Source organism: Pristiophorus japonicus, unplaced genomic scaffold (genome assembly GCF_044704955.1).
Source record: "Pristiophorus japonicus isolate sPriJap1 unplaced genomic scaffold, sPriJap1.hap1 HAP1_SCAFFOLD_89, whole genome shotgun sequence".
Taxonomy (NCBI): Eukaryota; Metazoa; Chordata; class Chondrichthyes; family Pristiophoridae; genus Pristiophorus; species Pristiophorus japonicus.
In genome coordinates this window covers 2,594,829-2,611,014 of record NW_027254813.1, presented here as the reverse complement: position 1 = coordinate 2,611,014, position 16,186 = coordinate 2,594,829, and the positions used below count along the sequence as shown (strand labels likewise).

At 46.2% G+C, this 16,186-nt stretch overlaps 1 non-coding gene across 1 annotated transcript; it reads right to left on the bottom strand.

Moving 5' to 3' along the window:
• Positions 1-3,294: 3,294 nt before the first annotated feature.
• Positions 3,295-3,370, bottom strand: trnav-uac (transfer RNA valine (anticodon UAC)). Its single transcript has one exon. It is a non-coding gene; the product is annotated as a tRNA-Val (tRNA).
• Positions 3,371-16,186: the final 12,816 nt, after the last annotated feature.

Sequence of the window (16,186 nt, the reverse complement as noted above, 5' to 3'; positions counted from 1 at the left end):
TAAATAATTCCACCCACAGGCATCTTCCACCCTTTGATTGGAGTTCAGGACTGGAACATCGGGTCATGCATTGAAACACCAGTGAACCCATGTGAAAGTAAGCCTTCCTCGTTCGAGGACACGCCTATGATGATGATGATGATGATGTGTGGGACCTTACCAAATGCCTGCTGGAAACCATCAGATTAAATCTAGTAAGACTAGTCCCTTGATTCAGTTTTCACTGACCTTGCCTTAGGAACGCTATATTGGCTTTGGAGGGAGCTCTGTGTCAGTTTCCCAGAATGATAACTGGATTCCAAGATTTAAATTGAGATATGAGATCACACCCACTGGAAATTAGACGGTCGAGCAGTGATTTGATCAACATTTTCACGATAATAAGGGAACAGATAGAGTAGATAGAGAGAAATGATTCCCGCTGGTTGCGGAGTCCCAGACTAGGGGCCATAATTTAAATATTAGAGCCAGATGTTTCAGGAGTGAAATTCGGAAACATTCCGACACACACAGGGTGGGAGAGGTTTGGAACTCCCTTCTGCAAAGGGCAGTTGGTGCTGGGTCAGTTGTTCATTTTACATCGCATTTTGACCAAAGGTATTAAGGAATATGGGACAAAGGCGGGTATATGGAGTTTACTCACAGATCAGCCATGATCTCGTTGAATGGCAGAACCGGCTCGAGGGGCTGAATGGCCTCCTCCTCTTCCTGTGCAACTGGCTTGAGGGGCTGAATGGCCTCCCCCTGTTCCTGTGTAACACGCTCGAGGGCCTGAATGGGCCTCCTTCTGTTCCTGTGTAACAGGTTCGAGAGTCTGTATGAGCCTCCTCCTGTTCCTGTGTAACAGGCTCGAGCGGCTGAATGGCCTCTTCCTGTTCCTGTGTAACAGGCTCGAGGTGCTGAATGGGCCTCCTCCTGTTCCTGTGTATCAGGCTCGAGGGGCTGAATGGGCCTCATCCTGTTCCTTTGCAACAGGCTCGAGGCGCTGAATGGGCCTACTCCTGTTGATGTGTAACGGGCTCAAGGGGCTGAATGGGCCTCCTCCTGTTCCTGTGTAACAGGCTCAAAGGGGCTGAATGGGTCTCCTCCTGTACCTGTGTGGAAGATCTGGAATCAAAGGGAGGTGCCATGAGAAAACATAATCTAAATGGTATTGTGTTAAAAGGGAAGCAGAAGGATTGAGTGATTTACACACAGAAATCTTTGAAGCTGGGTAGATAAGTTGCTAAGTTGTTTAAAAAGAATACCGTGCCCTTGGCTTTATATGTAGTGAAATAGAGGACACCAGCTAGGAAGTAGTACCATCCACTTTCAATCCCGGTTTAGGCCTCAGTTGGAGAACTGTTTACAGTTCTGAGCACCACAATTTAGGAATGATAGCAAGGCATTGGAGAGAACGTAAGGATTATTTAAGAAAATGTTCTATTGTTGTAGAAAACACAAACACAGGCATTCATCGAGAATCAACCTGCAGGTGACCACACACAGTTTAAAGAGCCAGAGAGACCGACAGAATCGGGAAACACCGGTAAATAGACAAGAGATATTGACAAGGACTGAAAGCACTTTGCGATCAGTAAATTGACGGCCCAGCTGTGGTTAATGACACGGCTTTTGATGATTGATCTCCGTACAAGCCTTGAAATTCAGGAGAACCGGTTTCGTGGTTTGAAGCTCGAGATAAACCCACGGGGCGATACCAACAGGCGCCTGGCAGCAATCAGCGACAGGAAGATGCAACTTAAGCAGGCCCGGCGAATTCAGTCGGAAGAGTATTAGAATTTTAATCTCCGGGTCGTGGGTTCGAGCCCCATGTTGGGTAAATTACTTTCCTTAAACTTTTATGGTGATTTCACAGGAAAATATAATTAATGAACCCACAATCTTCTTTTGCACAATGAAAGAAATGCGAACTGAGGGAGAGTTGAACATTTGATCATTAGTTCTGTGCTCTGTCAGAACACAAGAACCAGGAGCAGGAGTCGGCGATTTGGAACTTCGAGCCTGCCTTCTTTTGCACTTCAACAAACTATAAGCGTGTTTTTAAATGAGCAGTGCGAGATATTTAGAGGGCACATTCCAATGCTTCACAAAACCATTCCTTTCGCGACAGCCACCCAGGATCGATTCCCGCTTTGAGAAGTAACTTTGATATCATTGTTTGTCATTGAAGTGGGGTCATTTTATTCAGTTCGATGGATGTCCCAAAGCAGTTGAGAGTGGTGTGCAAACAAATGAGTTTGTAATTAAAAACACTGAATGTCCCGAGTGGGATTTGAACCCACATCTCCAGAGGATATTTTGACCTGAGCACAACACCTGAGACCGCTTGACCATCCTGACTGGTAGAAGCTCCACTTGCAAGTTATTACTCTGGAAATTTTCAGACCGGGCACTTGTTCAGTCTTACTGGAAGGCCCAGTGACCGGGACTGCCTCTCCCCCGGGGTTTTACTGAGCCTGTGCTCGGTGTCCGGGGAGATTTGGTCCGGGTCCGAGGGAGCTTGCATTATGTGACAATGCACCCCGGACTGCTCTTGTTCCATTTTATCGCAAATTATTTTTTGGTTCAAAAATAACATCAGAAGTGGGACATGAAACAACATCTCCAGAGAAGATAGTGACTCAAACACAGCACCGCAGAACGCTCGGCCATCATGACTATTCCGTGCTGTGAATGGCCACCTGCAGGTTGATTTTGAACTTTTGTGTCCTGTCACATGTAATAAATGAGGGCAGCAGGCGTATCTCTTCCTGACACCGGGGAAACAGTGAGACAGACATTGCATTGTCCTCAGGTTTAATCACAGCAATATTCGCAGTCAGGAGCTGAAAAGGACGAAGAGCTGAAAAAACACAAGAAAAAAGCTAAGAAATGTCGGCAATTGTGGTAAACCTTTTAATGTGTTTCCTGCTCGTTTCGAGATGCGGCGCTCACAGAGGGAGCACGGATTCAGAAAGTAACTCTTTCATTCAAAATCTTTAAAATAATGACATGCAACTAATTAAACTGTGTGTCGGGTGATGGGGTTTGGTGAAGATTATTTGTTTTATTCCCCATTCATGAACCGACAGCGTTGTTTTGTAGAATTGTTCCTGAGGGACAGTGGAAACTTCAAGAACTGAACTTTAATTATTTAAGGATTTTGAATCATTGATGAAGCTTTCTCCCCTATCTGACTTTACACACTCTGTAAGTTGGAGACTGGTTTAAAATGTTCAGTGCTCATGCGACAAGGAACCTGGGGCGACGTTGGTTCAAATTATTTCACAGCAAAAATAGTCTCCAAAGTAATGTTTCCACCCGGGCTCGAACCAGGGACCTTTTGCGTGTAAGGCAAACGTGATAACCACAACACTACAGTTAAAGCAATCTTATATATATAACCAGACCTTTAACCTCCACAGCTGGCCGATACTTCAGGTGCTGGTTTTACGAGAATAGAATGACGGTGCTATATTTAGAAAGGCTGTGAGTGTGGCAGGAATTGATCTCGTGTTTCCCAGACTTTACACATAGGAACAGGCGATGGCCATTTAGCAGCGAGTGGTTACGATCTGGAATGCACGGCTTGAAAGGGTGGTGGAGGCAGACTCAATCTTATCTTTCAGACTGGAGTTGGATAAGTGTCTGAAGGAAAAACAATTGCAGGGCTACGGGGAAAGGGCAGGTGAGTGGGACTCGCTGAGAGTCGGCACGGGCTTGATGGGCCGAATGGCCTTCCGTGCTGTAACCATTCCATGATTCGATAAGTTAGTGGCACATTTCATAGTGTGGGTGGGAGCACAACATTGCAAAGGGACATGGATTGAGTCGGCAAAACTAAAGGCATCTGATTCAGGAGATTCGCGGGGCACGGAAATTTGGGAGTTTAATGGCTTTGAAAGGAACATTTCTGTTTTGTGCAGTTTCGGTGAGAACTTTTCCATGAAAGCAACATAAATGAAAAGAAATGCAATCGCCCAACGTGGGGCTCGAAGCCAGGAAAATGAGATGAAGAGTCTCATGCTCTATCGACTGAGCTAGCCGGGTTTCAACCCAACGCAGGTTTTTATCGCACATTACAGCCAGGCGACTATTGGCTCCGCCCCAGATGTTTTAACTTGCTGTTGAAGAACTGCCAGGGTCTTCTTGAATAGTGGACCAAGCTCGAGGGGCCGAATTGCCAACTCCGGCCCCTAATCCTTACATGTTTATGTTTACGTCTTTATGCGGAGCTCCTTCAGGGTAAACGAGTCAAAGGAGGACAGCGGAAACGTTACAAGGACACCGTCAAAACCTCCCTGGTAAAGTGCGACATCACTACTGACACCTGGGAGACCCTGGCCGCAGACCGCACGAGGTGGAGAAAGTCCATCCGGGAGGGCGTTGAGCTCTTTGAGTCTCAATGCAAGGAGCATGAAGGGACCAAGCGCAGGCAGCGGAAGGAGCACGCGGCAAACCAGTCCCACCGATCACTTTCCTCGACGTATGTCTGTCCCACCTGTAACACGGTCTGTGGCTCTTGTATCGGACTGTTCAGCCATCAAAGGACATACTTTGGGAGTGGAAACAGGTCCTCCTCGAACCAGAGGAACTGCCTCTGATGGTGTCTGTCATTTGCTTGTGAGGCGAACTTGTTAACCGCTACAATGCGGAAACATCTCCACTTTCAGCACGAGATTACCAGAATTAAACCCAATGGGATCGGGAGAAAAGTTCCTCATATGCTCAGAGCAAAATATATCATATGACAATGGAATTTTATGAATTAATTAATGACGTTTTAATCAATAATTTTTTTTACGCAGGAAATGCATAAAGATGTGTAAAATAGATGAACTATTTTTTTATAAGGTTTTGAATTAATAGTACAATTTCCCTGACCAGAAATCGAAACAAGGCCGCGGCGGTGTGAGCGCCAAATCCTACCCACTCGACCATCAGGGAACCTGGCTTGGACAGACATGCAGTGGTTGTGTCGAGGTTCATATCGAGCAGCTCTGTAATACAGGACTCTGTGCTATCCACGGGCTGTTCCCACGGGGACACACCGAGACAGACATCACCTGCTGCTGGAGGGCCATCAACTCGGTCAAAGATGCTCTTTGGTCTTGCCGAAACTTGCTGGTCTTCCAGAGCAAGGAGATGTCCACGTCTGCGTGTTGCAGACTGGCGCAATCCAATATCCAGGATTACGTGATGAGGGACGCAATTAAAATTGGTGTAGTTGCCGTAAAGGCACGGTGGGGAAGGGCCACAGTTGAAAGCCCTTCTGACACGGTAAACCCCGGGGCAGCAAACAGTATAAAACTCCCCTCGGGCCGTACTTGTGACTTCTTTATTGTGTACATGGAGCACCTTGATCTGCAAACACCTATGTCGTGCCATGTACAATGTAAGGTCTGTTTCTTGATGCACGTTGAAAAAAAGTGTAAATGTACCGTCACCCATTCCATGTACTGTATAGTGACACGTGTGATGTAGTTTGTTGAATGTACGACAAGGTATTGTACCGAAATGTACTGGAACTCGAAAGCAAGGGAATATATCGAATGGAACTGCCGTCAGCACCCAAATGTAGTGTATGGTATTACTGACCGCAGCAAAATGGACTGAACTGCTTTTGAATGTACTGCACTCATTTTTATATGAATAAAGTATTTTTTTAAATAAAAAAAAAATCTCAGCCTGACACCGGGGAAAGAGTGAGACAGACCTTGGAGCAAGGCTCTGGTTATTGCCAAATAGTAAAGGAAATATTAATTCTGGCAGAACAATATTCAAAAAAACAATGACCCTGACGTTTTTTGAACACGCAACCTTCTGATCGGGAGTCAGACACACTACCGTTGCAGCATGCTACCTACATAGTGTGCTCGAGATGTTCGTCTATATGAAGGTTCTGTAATACAAGTGGCTTTAAAATCCCCGCCCATTCCCACCAGGTATCACAAGCAGCGCTCACCTGACAGGCACCGTATGGTTTCTTCTTAAACTTTTCTCTTGCTATCACGGGAATCCATCATTAATTGACCCCTCAACTTCTTTTGCACAATCAAACAAATGCTAACTCAGGAACACTCCATATTTCAATCATTTGTCCTGTGCTTTGCATCTTAACTCGAAAACCATATCCCATTATACTCACTGTATTATAGCTTTCTGGTTCAAAATCTTCATTGCCGATGACACCTCGAATCTGGGGCAACTTTTATCAAATTTAACAGCACCGGGTATTCCTACCGTGCACACAACATACAATCAGTAGTGAAGATAAAATCCCAACATGCGTATTTTCAGATTCAACGCAGTAGCATTTCAAATAAAGTGAAAGAATTTTACACTGAAAGGATTGGCAAGTGTTGCTTGTATTTGTGTCTTTAATTAAACTTTGTGGCGTCTAACTCCCGTTAATGCCACTGCTGCATAAGGAAGGAGGGTTTGACGTTGACCAGACTGCACTGCCCCTGATATTTGTCAGCTCATCATTTATATTCAGTGGTTTCTCGCCCTTTGATGGGCTGCAGTGTAGCGGATATCACGCTGGCCTCATCTTGAGTACTGTTGAGGGGGATGACTCATCAGGGGAGGGAGCAGCATCCAAGTTCGTGACACCGTTGCTGGCTCTACTGCACTGGAGGGCAGGAAAAAGTGTGGGACAGCGATAGTGATTCGATTGTAAGGGGTATAGATAGGCGTTTCTGCGGCCACAACTGAGACTCCAGGATGGTATGTTGCCTCCCTGGTGCAAAGGTCAAGGATGTCTCGGAGCGGGTGCAGGACATTCTGAAAAGGGAGGGTGAACAGCCAGTTGAAGTGGTGCACATTGGTGCCAAAGATTTAGGTAAATTAAACCGATGAGGTCCTACGAGACGAGGTTAAGGAGCTAGGAGCTAAATTAAAAAGTAGGACCTCAAAAGTAGTAATCTCGGGGTTGCTACCAGTGCCACGTGCTAGTCAGAGTAGGAATCGCAGGAGAGCTCAGATGAAGACGTAGCTTAAGCAGTGGAGTGTTTCAAATTCCTGGGGCATTGGAGCCGGTTCTGGGGGAGTTGTGACCAGTACAACCAGATGGTCTGCACCTGGGCAGGTCCGGAACAAATGTCCTAGGGGGAGTGTTTGTTAGTGCTGTTGGGGAGGAGTTAAACTAATATGGCAGGGCGATGGGAACCAATGCAGGGAGACAGAGGAAAAAAAATGGAGACAGAAAGGAGATGAGTAAAAGTGGAGGGCAGAGAAACCCAAGGCAAAAAACAAAAAGGGCCACTGTACATCAATATTCTAAAGGCTCAAAGTGTCATAAAAAGGCAAGCCTGAAAGCTCGGTGCCTCAATGGGAGGAGTATTCATAACGCAGGAGAGGGCTCTGAGCTAGTTAGATTGGGTCAGAGCGCAGGTAAACTGGACCCCAATAAAGAATGAAAAAGGCAGCAGGCAACAGAGCAGAGTAGCACTGGGGTAAGTGTAAAACACAAGGTGATAGGAAGGGACAATATGTATGAATATAGAGGGGCTGCAAGAGGGGTCAAAACTAAAAATCATGGTTTAAAAACTAGTATTAAAAACTCTACCTAAACGCACGCAGCATTCAAAATAAAGTAAATGAGTTGATGGCACAAATCATTACAAATGGGTATGATTTGGTGGTCATTACAGAAACGTGGTTGGAGAGTGGCAAAAACTGGGAATTAAACATACAGAGGTAGCTGACAATTCGGAAAGATAGACAAGAAGGGAAAGGAGGTGGGGTAGCTCTGCAAATAAATGATGATATTAGGGCAGTTGTGAGAGATGATATTGGCTCTATTGAACAAAAGTTTGAATCATTGTGAGTGCAGATTAGAGATAGTAAGGGGAAAAAGTCACTGGTGGGCGTAGTTTATAGGCCCCCAAATAATAACTTGACGGTGGGGTGGGCAATAATCAAGGGAATAATGGAGGCATGTGAAAAAGGAACGGCAGTAATCAAGGGGGATTTTAACTTTCATATCGATTGGTCAAATCAAATCGCACGGGGTAGCCTGGAGGAGGAATGCATAGAATGCATCCGGGATTGTTTCTTCGAACAATATGTTACTGAACCTACAAGGGAGCAAGCTATCTTAGATCTTGTCCTGTGTAATGAGACAGGAATAATAAACGATCTCCTAATTAAAGATCCTCTCGGAATGAGTGTTACAGTATGGTTGAATTTGTAATACAGAATGAGGGTGAGGAATTAGTGTCTCAAACGAGCATACTATGCTTAAACAAAGGGGACGACAGTCGGATGAGGGCAGAGTTGGCTAAAATAGACTGGGAACAGAGACTAAACGGTGACACAATTGAGGAACAGCTGATGAACTCTTAAGGAGCTCTTTCATAGTGCGCAACAAAAATATATTCCAGTGACAAAGAAGGGCAGTAAGAGAAGGGATAAGCTGCCGAGGATAACCAAGGAAATAAAGGGGAGTATCAAATTAAAAACCAATGAGTATTAGGTGGCCAAGGTTAGTGGCAAACTAGAAGATTGGGAAAATTTTAAACGACAGCAAACAATGACTAAGAAAGCAATAAAGAAAGGAAAGATAGATTACGAAATGAAACTTGCGCAAAACATAAAAACAGATAGTAAAAGCTTTTACCGATATATAAAAAGGCAAAGAGTGACGAAAGTAAATGTTGTACCCTCAGAAGATGAGAAGGGGGAGTTAATAATGGGAAATCTGGAAATGGCTGAGACCTTAAACAATTATTTTGCTTCCGTCTTCAAAGTGGAAAACACAAAAACCTTGCCAGAAATTGCTGGTCACAGTAATGTGGGAAGGGAGGACCCTGAGACAATCATTATCACTAGTGGGGTAGTGCTGGACAGGCTAATGGGACTCAAAGTAGACAAGTCCCCTGGTCCTGATGAAATGCATCGAAGGGTATTAAAAGAGATGGCGGAAGTTAAAGCAGATGCATTCGTTATAATCTACCAAAAGTCTCTGGAGTCTGGGGAGGTACCAGCGGATTGGAAAGCAGCTAATGTAACGCCTCTGTTTAAAAAAGGGGGCAGACAAATGGCAGGTAACTATAGGTCGGTTAGTTTAACATCTGTAGTGGGGAAAATGCTTGAAACTATCATTAAGGAAGAAATAGCGGGACATCTAGATAGGAATTATGCAATCAAGCAGACACAGCATGGCTTCATGAAGGGAAATCATGTTGAACTAATTTACTGGAATTCTTTGAGGATATAACGCGCATGGTGGATAGAGGTGTACCGATGGATGTGATGTATTTAGATTTCCAAAAGGCATTCGATAAGGTACCACACAAAAGGTTACTTCAGAAGATAGAGGTACGCGGAGTCAGAGGATATGTATTAGCATGGATAGAGAATTGGCTCGTGAACAGAAAGCAGAGAGTCGGGATGAATAGGTCCCTTTCAGGTTGGAAATCGGTGGTTAGTGGTGTGCCACTGGGATCTGTGCTGGGACCACAACTGTTTGCAATATACATAGATGACCTGGAAGAGGGGGTCAGAGTGTAGTGTAACAAAATTTGCAGATGACACCAAGATTAGTGGGAAAGCGGGTTGTGTAGAGTACACAGAGAGGCGGCAAAGAGATGTGGATGTGTTAAGCGAATGGGCTAAGGTTTGGCAGATGGAATACAATGTCGGAAAGTGTGAGGTCATCCACCTTGGGGAAAAAAACACTAAAAACGAATATGATTTGAATGGGGAGCAATTACAACATGCTGCGGTGCAGAGGGATCTCGGGGTCCTTGTGCATCAATCCCAAAAAGTTAGTTTGTCGGAGCAGCAAGTAATCAGGAAGATGAATGGAATGTTGGCCTTCATTGCAGGAGGGTTGGAGTACAAAAGCAGGGAAGTCCTGCTGCAACTGCATAGGGTATTGGTGAGGCCGCACCTGGAGCACTGCGTACAGTTTTGGTCACCTGACTTAACGAAGAATATACTGGCTTTGGAGGGGTTACAGAGACGATTCACTCGGCAGATTCTGCAGATGAGGGGGTTACCTTATGATGATAGATTGAGTAGACTGGGACTTTACTCGTTGGAGTTCAGAAGGATGAGGGGTGATCTTATAGAAACATTTAAAATAATAAAGGAATAGACAAGATAGAGGCAGAGAGGTTGTTTCCACTGGTAGGAGAGACTAGAACTAGGGGGCACAGCCTCAAATTACGGGGGAGCCAATTTATAATCGAGTTGAGAAGGAATTTCATCTCCCAGAGGGCTGTGAATTTGTGGAATTCTCTCCCAAAAAATCAGTTGAAGCGAGCTCATTGAATGTATTCAAGTCACAGAGAGATATATTTTTAACCACTAAGGGAATTAAGGGATATGGGGAGCGGGCGGGTAAGTGGAGCTCAGTCCACGGCCAGATCAGCCTTGATCTTGTTGAATGGCGGAGCAGGCTCGAGGAGCTCGATGGCCTACTCCTGTTCCTAATTCTTATGTTTCTTTTGTTTCTTATGGAGTAGGCGTCTACTACAACCAAAAACATTTTTGAAAGGCCCTGCATAGTCCACATGGTTGCGTGACCATGGCTTGGTGGGGCAGGACCAGGGGCTAAGGGGGGCTTCCCTGGGAGCATTACCCAGCTGGGCACACGTGTTGCACCTGCGAACACAAAGTTGCAGATCTGCATCTATCCCTGGCCAACAACCGTGTGACCTGGCAATTGCCTTACTCAGGACAATACCCGGGTGTTCATTGTATAGAACTCTGATGAACACCTCTCTGCCCATCTAGTTTCTACGCGGTTTCCACACAGTAGGCAATCGGCTTGAATCGAGAGTTCATCCCTGCGCCTCTGAAATAGTTTAACTTCCTCAGGGCATGCCCTGTACGTGGCTGCCCAGTCCCCATTCAGGACACATTTCTTGACTAGAGACAATAGCTGGTCTCTATTTGTCCAGACTTTAATCTGATGGGCTGCCACGGGTGAGCCTTCGCTTCAGAAAGCTTCAACAACAATGACCATCTCAGCACCATGCTCGGTAGTCCCCTCAGTGGTGGCTAGTGGGAGCCTGCTGAGTGCATCGGCGACGTTTTCGGTGCCCGGTCTGTGCCGAATTGTGCGGTCGTAGGCAGCTAACGTGAGTGCCCACCTCTGTATGCGGGCCGATGCGTTTGCATTTATGGCCTTGTTGTCAGCCAAAAGGGAAGTTAGGGGTTTGTGATCTGTCTCCAGCTCAAATTTCCTGCCAAACAGGTACTGGTGCATTTTCTTTACCGCATATACACATGCGAGCGCCTCCTTTTCTACCATCCCGTAGCCCCTTTCTGCCTGGGACAGAATTCTGGAGGCCTAAGCTACCGGCTGCAACTGACCCTTGGCATTGACATGCTGCAACACACACCCGGCACCATAGGAGGACGAATCGCACGTTAACACAAGTTTATTACATGGGTCATATAGCGTTAACGGATTGTTGGAACATAACAAATTGCGTGCTCTATTAAAAGCCCTTTCCTGGCTGTCCCCCCAGACACATTCTTGATGTTTGCGTAGGAGCACGTGTAGCGGCTCTAGCAGCGTGCTCAATTTGGGAAGAAAGTTACCAAAATAGTTCAGGAGCCCCAGGAACGAACGCAGCTCCGTCATGTTACGGGGTCTGGGTGCTCTCTGGATCGCTTCCGTTTTGGAGGCAGTAGGGCTGATCCCGTCTGCTGCTACCCTCATCCCCAGGAATTCTACCACTGGAGCTAGGAAGACGCACTTCGCCTTCTCCAGTCGCAGCCCTACCCGGTCCATTCTGCGTAGCACCTCCTCCAGGTTGTGGATGTGTTCTTCAGCATCGTAACCCGTGATGAGGATGTCGTCCTGAAAAACCACCGTCCCTGGAATCGATTTGAGGCTTTCCATATTTTGTCGGAAGATCGCGGCAACCGAGCTAATCCCGAACGGACACCCGTTGTGTGACGTGATGGTGATCAGCTTCTTCGACTCACTCGCCAGTTCCTGGGTCATGTAAGCTGAGGTCAGGTCAAATTTGAAAAAAGATTGCCACCAGATAGCGTCGCAAAGAGGTCCTCCGCTCTCCATCACGGGTACTGGTCTTGGAGTTACACCCGATTGATGATGGCTTTGTAATCACCACATATCCTGACCGACCCATCCGCCTTGAGCACCGGCACAATCGGGCTCGCTCAGTCACTGAATTCGATTGGCGAGATGATGCCTTCCCTCAGCAGGCAGTCCAATTCGCCTTCTATCTTTTCTCGCATCACGTACGGCACCGCCCTGACCTTGTGGTGTACCGGTGTCCGGGTTTATGTGAATCACTACATTGGCACCCATGAAATTGCCAATGCCGGGTTGAAATAATGAGTCAAATTCGGCCAGGATGTGTGAGCATGATAGTCACTCCACAGAGGAAATTGCATTGACATCGCCCCATTTCCTGTTCATGACAGAAAGCCAACCTTGTGGGTCACGAATCCAGATGTGGCGGATACTCAGACAGGAATTGAGAGCGAGTTGGATCTTCATTGTTGTCTCTTCGGACACAACGAGAGCCGCAGACAATGGGAGGGTGAAAGCTCTTGTTAATCAGTGTCATTAAAGCTGGCCAACGCTCCAGGGAAGTCGCTGAGTTGTCTGAGCTGAACATATTGTCTGTCAGCTCACTCTCTGCCTGAGGTGTCACTGAGAGAAAGCAAAACAATACGGAAAGACAGACAGGTGCAGATAGGGCGGGTGTATCCTGGATGAGCATCAGCCAAGAATATAAAGGAATGTGCAGTGATTTTAGATAGTGGAGAAAGCATGCTGGCCTTCATCGCGAGAGGATTTGAATATAGGAGCAGGAAGGTCTAACTGCAGTTGTACAGGGCCTCCGTGAGACCACACCTGGAGTATTGTGTACAGCTGTAGACTCCTAATCTGAGGAAGGACATTCTTGCTATGAGGGAGTGCAGCGAAGGTTCACCAGACTGAGTCCAGGGATGGCAGGATTGACATATGAGGAAAGATTGGATCGGCTAGGCTTATACTCTCTGGAATTTTGAAGAATGAGAGGGGATTTCATGAAAACATATAAAATTCTGACGGGATTGTACAGGTTAGATGCTGGAAGAATGTTCCCGATGTTGTGGAAGTCCAGAACCAGGGGACAGATTCTTAGGATAAGGGGTAAGCCAGTTAGGACCGAGAAGAGGAGAATCTTTTTCACTGAGAATTTGAACCTGTGGAATTCGCTGCCACAGAAAATTGTTGAGGCCAGTTGATTGGACTTATTCAAAAGGGAGTTAGATGTGGCCCTTAGGGCTAAAGGGATCAAGGGGTATGGAGAGAAGGCAGTGGTGGGGTACTGAGGTTGAATGATCAGCCATGATCTTATTGAATGGTGGTGCAGGCTAGTACGGCCGAATGGCTTGCTCCTGCACCTATTTTCTATGTTTCTATCTTTAATATGTGACCTACTCCTGGAAAAAGCACGGCCGGTATATGAGGAGTCTCTAACCGCGGAATATGGAATTATTTTTACTGCAATGTTTTGCTTCGATCAATAAATACAGGGTAAGTTAACATGGCACTCTATTTCACACCGATAATATTGTTCTCATTTTCTGTCCTGATTAGATCTCTCGGTGAATGTAGGAGTGCTTGAGAAAATTCCAGCTGTGGACCTACCAGGGATTGTAGACTGAGGAACAACACTAGGTGGAACCAGCCCAGGATTGTGCGAGCACCAAACAGAGAAAACTATTGCTTCAAAGGGCTTCCATACATCGATAGGGGCGAAAAGTAAGAGAGAGTCTCATGGATTCAGATACAATCTTGTCCTGGGGATAGACTGTGGAGAAATGTCAGAGAGAGTCCCATTGACTCAGATACACACTGGTCCTGGGGATGGACTGGGGAGAAATGTCAGAGAGAGTCCCATTGACTCAGCTATACACTGGTCCTGGGGATAGACTGGGGAGAAAGGACAGAGAGAGTCCCATTGACTCAGATAAACACTTGTCCTGGGGATAGTCTGGGGAGAACGTTCAGAGAGAGTCCCATTGACTCAGATCGTTACTGGTCCTGGGGATAGACTGGGGAGAAAGATCAGAGAGAGTCCCATTGACACAGCTATACACTGGTCCTGGTGATAGACTGGGGAGAAAGGTCAGAGAGAATCCCATTGACTCAGATATACTCTGGTCCTGGGGATAGACTGGGGAGAAAGGGCAGAGAGAATCCCATTGACTCAGATACACACTGGTCCTGGGGAAAGACTGGGGAGAAAGGTCAGAGAGAGTCCCATTGACTCAGATAAACACTGGTCCTGGGGATAGACTGGGGAGAAAGGTCAGACAGAGTCCCATTGACTCAGATGCACACTGGTCCTGGGGATAGACTGGGCAGAAAGGTCGGAGAGAGTCCCATTGACTCAGATACACACTGGTCCTGGGGATAGACTGGGGAGAAAGGTCAGAGAGAGTCCCATTGACTCAGATACACACTGGTCCTGGGGGACTGGGGAGAAAGGTCAGGGAGAGTCCCAATCCACGTCACTTTATCAATATTTATCTAATTTTCTGTCTCGCATAATTAGATCTCGGGTAAATGATGGAGTGATAGAGAAAGGTCTACAGCTGGAAGTCAACAGGGGTTGCAGATTGAGGGACAACAACAGGTGAACCATCTATTGCTGAAAACCTTATCTCTGCCTTTGATACCTCGAGACTTGAATATTCCATCATTCTCATGGCCGGCCTCCCTTCTTACACCCTCCGTAAACTTGCACTCATCCAAAACCCTGTCGCTCATTTCCTAACTCCTCAGAAATTAATGCCAGAGAATAACTTCAACTACTGTTTGGAGAAATTCCTGATATAAGACTGAATCGCTTGCATTTCCACAGTGTGGAAAGGACGTTGACAGTTCACGTGCATGAGCGTGTGTCTGCACACGCACAAGTGGAGAATTGTGATTGTAAAATATCAGCTAACTCTACCAATTATATATTTATGTTGTCTTCAGATTGTAAGACACCTAAACATAATGAAACAAATCCATGTTATGTATCCCCTGACTGTGAAGGCACACAATTCATTCTACATTATGTTATCAGTGGGAAATGTCCTCACCCGCTAAAGTGCTCACTCATCATCATCGCAGGGAGTCCGTCAGAATCGAGGAAAACTTGCTTCCACTCTAAAAGTGAATCCTTAGGTAACTGAACAATCTAATATGAGAACCACAATCTCTGTCACAGGTGGGACAGACAGTGGTTGAGAGAAAGGGTGTGTGGGACAGGGTTGCCGCACGCTCTTTCCGCTGCCTGCGCTTGATTTCTGCATGCTCTTAGCGACGAGATACAATTTGCTCAGCGCCCTCCAGGATTCACTTCCTCCACTTCGACTGGTCTTTGGCCAAGGCCTCCCAGGTGTCGGTGGTGATGTTGCATTTCATCAAGGATGCTTTGAGGATATCCTTAAAACGTTTCCTCCATCCACCTTGGGCTCGTTTGCCGTGAAGGAGTTCCGAATGGAGCGCTTGCTTTGGGAGTCTTGTGTCAGGCATGTGAACAATGTAACCCGCCCAGTGGAGTTCATTAGACAGGTGCTGACACCATGAGATCAGGTTAATATATTCCAATAGAAGCAGCAACCAGGTCACATCTCCCTGAACACACGGACAATATCACTGCCCATAGAGACCAGAGGAATTACACCCAGCTATATGTTCTGTATGTGGATAGATATAATATTCATAAAAGGCCATAAATTAATATCCAAACTCAAAAATATTAAACACACATCTGTGAATAAAAATAATACAATACCGCCATTAAATGTCGGAGCAGGCTTGAGGGGTCAGATGGCCTACTCCTATTTCTTATGTTCTTATGCCAGACTATGTAAAACTGAGTAAAGGATCATTTAATTCATCAATGATCACCCGCTCCACATTTCCCTTCTGAATATTCCCTACCTCGGGAATGAGGGTTTGGGCCTGCACTGTGAGTAAATCTCACCAGTGGTCGCTCCCAGTGGGGAGTCTTGGCCGACGGGAGCCCGTCTGGAACTGGGTTGTGGAGATCAGTGGGACTCATTCGATTTCATTGGACAGCTGTCTGTGTCACACCTGATGTGGAGAGTTGATTGTAACACTCGGGAAATGCTCGATCCCAGAGCTAACCGCTGTTGTACTGGTGGGAGAGGAGGTACTGGTTATCATGTTTAACAAGGCAATGTCCTCCTTCCCATTTTA